This window comes from Phycodurus eques, chromosome 5, assembly GCF_024500275.1.
Source record: "Phycodurus eques isolate BA_2022a chromosome 5, UOR_Pequ_1.1, whole genome shotgun sequence".
Taxonomy (NCBI): Eukaryota; Metazoa; Chordata; class Actinopteri; order Syngnathiformes; family Syngnathidae; genus Phycodurus; species Phycodurus eques.
This window is the reverse complement of record NC_084529.1, coordinates 27,591,033-27,597,328: the sequence shown is the minus strand read 5'-3', so window position 1 is coordinate 27,597,328 and position 6,296 is coordinate 27,591,033. Positions and strand designations below refer to the sequence as shown.

General features: G+C 39.9%; 1 protein-coding gene across 1 annotated transcript in view; it reads left to right on the top strand.

The window, feature by feature from the left end:
* The first annotated feature begins 4,780 nt into the window (after positions 1 to 4,780).
* Positions 4,781 to 6,296, top strand: part of megf11 (multiple EGF-like-domains 11) — a 69,111-nt gene continuing 67,595 nt past the window's right edge. The window contains exons 1-2 of the mRNA XM_061676916.1: positions 4,781 to 4,863; positions 5,616 to 5,717. The gene's annotated coding sequence lies outside the window, so the exon portion shown is untranslated. The remainder of the gene's footprint in view (positions 4,864 to 5,615; positions 5,718 to 6,296) is intronic.

Sequence of the window (6,296 nt, the reverse complement as noted above, 5' to 3'; positions counted from 1 at the left end):
TCCATCAACCTTCTCTTCGGTCTTCCTCTCGCTCTCTTGCCTGGCAGCTCCATCCTCATCATCCTTCTGCCAATATACTCACTATTTCTCCTCTGGACGTGTCCAACCAAACCATCAAAGTCTGCTCTCTCGAACTTTGTCTCCAAAACATCGAACCTTGGCCGTCCCTCTGATGAGATCATTTCTAATTTTATCCAACCGGGTCACTCCTAGAGCGAACCTCAATATCTCTATTTCCCCCACCTCCAGCTCTGCTTCCTGTTGTCGCAGTGCCACTGTCTCCTAATGCATACATCATGGCTGGCCTCACCACTGTTTTATAAACTTTGCCTTCATCCTAGCAGAGACTCTTCTGTCACATAACACACCTGACACCTTCCTCCACCCGTTCCAACCTGCTTGGACCAGTTTCTTCACTTCCTGACCACACTCACCATTGCTCTGGACTGTTGACCCCAAGTATCTGAAGTCCTCCACCCTCGCTATCTCTTCTCCCTGTAGCGTCACTCTTCCCCCTCTCCCCCTCTCATTCATGCACATATATTCTGTCTTACTTCGGCTAATCTTCATTCCTCTGTTTTCCAGTGCATGCTTCCGTCTTTCTAATTTTTCCTCCTTTGCAGATCACAATGTCATCTGCAAACATCATGGTCCACGGGGACTCCAGTCTAACCTCATCTGTCAGCCTATCCGTCACCACTGCAAACAGGAAGGGGCTCTGGGCCGATCCCTGATGCAGTCCCACCTCCACCTTAAATTCGTCTGTCACACCTGCAGCACACCTCACCACTGTTCTGCTGCCCTCGTACATGTCCTGTATTATTCTTAGATACTGCTCTTCCACTCCAGACTTCCGCATGCAGTACCACAGTTCCTCTCTGGGTACTCTGTCATAGGCTTTCTCTAGATCCACAAAGACACAATGTAGCTCCTTCTGACCTTCTCTGTACCTTTTTTTTTTTTTTTTTTTTTTTTTTTTTTACATCCACATCGTCAAGGCCAATAATGCATCTGTGGTACTCTTTCTAGGCATGAACCCATACTGTCGCTCGCAAATACTCACTTCTGTCGTGAGTCTCGCCTCCACTACTCTTTCCCATAACTTCTTTGTGTGGCTCGTCAACTTTATTCCTCTATAGTTGAATGGTTGTTTGTCTGTATGTGCTCTTTGATTGGCTGGCGACCAGCCCAGGATGTAACCCCTCTCTTGCCAAAGTCAGCTGGAATCGGCTCCAGCTCACCCAACTCACTCACGAGGACAAGCGTTAAAGACAATAGATGGATGGATGTTTAATTGGAGAGTACAACCAATCTCTGAACGCTAGAACTGCTGCTTTCCGTGCCAGTGATGTATTGAGCAGAATAATGCTGCTCTCAGGAATTTGCCATTGCGGACGTCTGCGTGAATAAAGGCCATAGGTGACGTCTTGTTTTTGTTCTTTTGACTGTCAACTACTTGAGAGTGAATCAACAGTGTTTCTGCTGGTTGCAGCCAAGTGGTACACTTGGCTTACAATTTTAAGACGTGATTATCTATCCATCCATCCATTGTCTGTACCGCTTATCCTCACTAGGGTTCCGGACATGCTGGAGCCTATCCCAGTTATCTTGGTGTGAGAGACGGGGTAAACCCTGAACTGGTCGCCAGCCAATCGCAGGACGTGATTAAGCAACACTCATTTTCACACAATATACTGATTTCTTCTTTTTTTAATATTTTTTTTTATTTTTAGCATTCAATGTATTGATTAATTTATTATTATCCCCACCCTTATCAAGCAATACACACGTTTTGAACCCGAATAAAACATTGCCATTTAGCTATCAAGATCCTTAGTCATAAGTAGAGATGTCAAAAGTACTGGTATTCAGTACTTAAGTAAAAGTATACGTACTTTTCCAAAAAAACAACTCTGGTAGACGTACTGAAGCCACTCCCTTATGTAAAAGTACAAAAGTACACACTTATAAATATACTAAAGTGAAAAAGTAAATAGTAAATTGGCATTTTTCAACCCAATAATAAAATACATATAGTGAGATGTTTGTATCTCTCCAGAAGACTGGCATGCTTTCTCTGGGGGCAACAATTGACAAAACAAAATGAAAAGACCAACATTTATTTGTTCTATTGAAATAAATAAAGTTCTATACAGGAAAATTATACTCTTAACAGTGAAAAGAAAATAGTTTGATTTTGTTTTGGCAGTGGGTCAATAAATGTGTTGGAATTAATGCTCAAACGTGATATAATTCACTGCCAGTGAGCCAGACTTAACTTAATTGACTGTGAGGGAATCAATAATTTTTTTAAACCTGTGTTTTTTCACTTAGTTATGAAACGGTGCACTCAGTTGCTTCAAGAGCAGTTCCACTTAACTGACAGTATTCTTAACAATCGTTCAACAGACCAATTGAATATTATGCCCATATCTTGACATCACAACTCATGACCTGCATAGAAACAGCAGATTTTCACAAATCGGATAAGATTTTTTTTAACATTTCTATAATGTTTAATTACATTCACAAAAACAAAAGTGTGATTTCTAATGCATCAAAAAGCTTAACCAGGAAGTTTCACACCAACAGATTTACCCACTCCGTTGCAAACACATCTGCAAAAAGATATTCAGGATATTGACACTTTATGTAACAGGTCAGCCGAATAGAAGATGACAGGTGATGTGCCAGTCCACTCGTCCAGAGCAGTTGACGGTGAATGGTCTCATCACCAGAGCAGTAAAAAACGTTCTTGTCAATCAAGTTGCGCCCCTCTTGTGTTAAACAAGATTATTTCAGAGGACGGCCCAGACTATGAAAGCAGCTGTCGCCTGTTGTAACACAAGTGCACCTAGATTAATCATCCTGTTAAGGAAATGAACATGACAGTAACCTTTGCCTGCTCGGATGGACTCCTACTTAGAGCAAGTGACGCTCTGATTGATTTTCCCTCACTTGTGAGTGAACTACAGTACATGCAGCAATCAATGCAGAAGATTAGCGAAACATGTGAACGTCGCTGTTATTGGATACAGTCGCCCAGATATTGAGCTCAATTCATACGAGGCACCGAAGCGCATGCGGCACACATGTAAAAGTGTAAGTCCACAGAGTCAAGGGGGTTATTCTCCAGAGATGGAGGCAAATAAAGACAGCACAGGAGTCAGACTTCCTTGTTATTATTCTCTTTTCTACTCCAACTGTTAGTTGCTTTTAATGCAGTCTTTCTCTCAAAGGCGAACATCAATTTAGCGGCTTTGCCTCTAATAGCATGCAGGTATTAACCTGTGCCATGCTGCTCATGCTCATTCTTTATTCTTTATCCCCATTTGCTTGAATAAGACCTGAGGATGGTGGGAATTCATCACTGTCACCATCCTCCCACCGTACGTTCTCTCCCCTTACATGTACGTCTAATGAAATAAACTGCAGGTCTCAACAAATCACCATCTTTGTCACTGTCACTGTTGAAGGTTGAAGGCCTCCCCGAAGGAGGCAAAGCACAGAAACATCGCATTGGTAGAACAGTTGTTCTATAAGCAATTGTCTTGGGAATTCCAGCTACTTTACTGTGTCTCAAGCTGGATCCCATTAGTAAAAATGATTTAATAACTCTCCAAACTAGTTTGGGAAGAGAAAATAAAAACTGTACAATCTTCTGTCTTATCGTATGTGCATCAGGGTCATAACATAGATATTCTCATTGAATATATCCACATACACTATCTTTGTAAAGTATCTTCAGACAGGTTGTAAATTGTTGTGTGACTGCAGAATTTTATTACGTTTGTTCCCTGAGTTTATCTTAAATGATTAGATGGTGCACATTCACGCACTGATTTCTCAGGTGAAAATGGTTAGAAGCCTTGGCGGAAGTCTGTTCTGTCATTGATTTGTCAAACACAACATTCTGTAAAACATATTGCATTTGGATGTTTTTCATTGGGTAGCTTTTCTTTGTTATTCAAGCAAAAGCAATAGGATGAATGTTTTAATGTTAAGGCTCAACACTGTTTGGATGTGAGGTGGTGAACATTTACATTATTAAGAGGACAAAATTATTATTTAAAGAAAATAAATAAATAAATAAATAATAATCATAACTCCACGGTGGCACTGTAAAACTGTTCTGGCATAAAAGGGATGCAGATTCTCCATTCTGCTTGACCTAGCAGGGAACAGGACAGGTCACGGGTTTGTATCGGTCTTTCAAAACATCATGTCATGACTGACTGATTCTCATCAGAATACAGTGGAACATCAACGGTCAAGGGATCCGGGACGCTGGTTTGCATTTCAAAGTATAGGAAGTAGTAATGTCAACACCAAAAATCCTTTATTAAATGTTCAGGTAGGTTTTTTTTTTTCTCTTAAAGTTCATCCAAGTGTTAAAAAAAAAAAAAAAAAAAAAAAAAAGGAAGAAATCTCTAATAATAGTAAAATGTAAAATCAATCAAACAACCAGTCTTACTTTATGAATCTTCCAGGGTATTTAGTTGTCAGACCTCACCTTTTCCCTTTTGGAACGTGTATTTCAAAAAAGTGTTAATCCTTTGATACTTGCGGAACTAAGGCCTTGTAAAGTACACCAATGTCTTACTTGACATCATGCACTGTGGCAGTTCAAACTCAGAAGTTTTATGGGATTTCCACGGCACGTTTCCCAGGATGTTTTGGTAGAATTCTGACTTGAGAACTTCAAAGTACACAATCCAAATCATTGTCTGATTTTGTTACTGTTTCAGATTGAGTGATGGGGCCACATTTTGCTCTGTCGGACCTGTTCCTCGTTTTGGGCTTGACTGCCCACGTATGGACTCTCAACCCTGATGACCCCAACGTCTGCAGCCACTGGGAAAGGTCAGCATGTTTCCTCCTCTGCTAATATATTCCTCCTCTGCTACACACATATACATACACATACTGTGTGTGTGTGTGTGTGTGTGTGTGTGTATATATATATATATAATATATGAATAACAAAAAAAACGGTGCAAGGATCCAGCGGCTTGTTGTGGCTGCAGCATCTTTTGTGAAACTGGTTCTCTTCACTAGTCTCAGATCCATTCTGGGCCATTACAGCCATATTGATCTGCCACAGCCTGATTTGTGGCACTGTGAGGGATGGGAGGAGTTGCAGCATCAAATGAAATACGCAGGCAAATTGATCAGGCTACTCCCATCCCGATCAATCACAACAGCAAGAGAGCCAGAATAATTATTAGCTGCGCTGGGTTGTGTCACTAATGAGAAATAAGATGGAATAATTTCTGTCCTCACGAGGGAGAGGAACGAAAACTGTGAAGATGTATTATCTGGATTATTGCCTGACCACGGTGAGGGTACTTAGGATTGCATTTCCACCTTGTTGGCATTGATATGAAACACATAAGTGGGGTTTGCTCATGGCTTTGTGGTCCGCCAATATCCACCTGCATACATCAATAATATGAATCACCAAAAAGGTCCTTTGAGGCCTTTATTAAATCGGTTTCATTGCAGCTGTGCATACGCAGGACATTTTACTATCATGTTTTTCCTGCCAAGATACAATGTACTTTTTCTTTGACTGCACTCATTTGTCTTTTTTAAATTTTTTTTTTTTTTTTTAGCTACGCCGTAACCGTTCAGGAGTCTTACGCTCACCCGTTTGACCAGATCTACTACACCAGGTGCACAGATATCCTGAACTGGTTCAAGTGCACAAGGCACAGGTATGTTGGAAACGGTCTTCTCATCTGTCCACATGTTTGGTTCTGGCCATTTACATCCATCATATACAGCCTGGTGCATCTCAATAAATTTGAATATCATGGAAAACTCCAATTATTTTAGTAGTTCAATACTAAAATTAAAAGTCATATTATACAGATTTCACTGCACAATATTTCATGATTTTATATATTTTTTAAATTGGATACTTATAACTTACAGTTAACAAAAACCCTAAATTAGGAATTACAATGACATGAAAAAACAAAATGATTTTTGTAAATATAGAAATTAAGTAGAGACTGGCCTTCTGAAAAGTGTATGGATTTAATGAATCTGTTTAATATGAGTTTCACTTTTTGGATTGAACGACGAAAATAAATGAACCTTTGGAAAATGTTTAAATTTGAGATGCCTCTATAGTGTACTATAAAACTAACTGGATTTTACAGTGCTGTATAAAAATTGTATTCTACCATTAGACCCTATACTGTACTGTATAACCGTCATGCCAAGTGCAGATCTCATCCAAGGCTGAACTGTTAAACTGTTAAGTTTTTTTTTTCACATACAGCGGTATT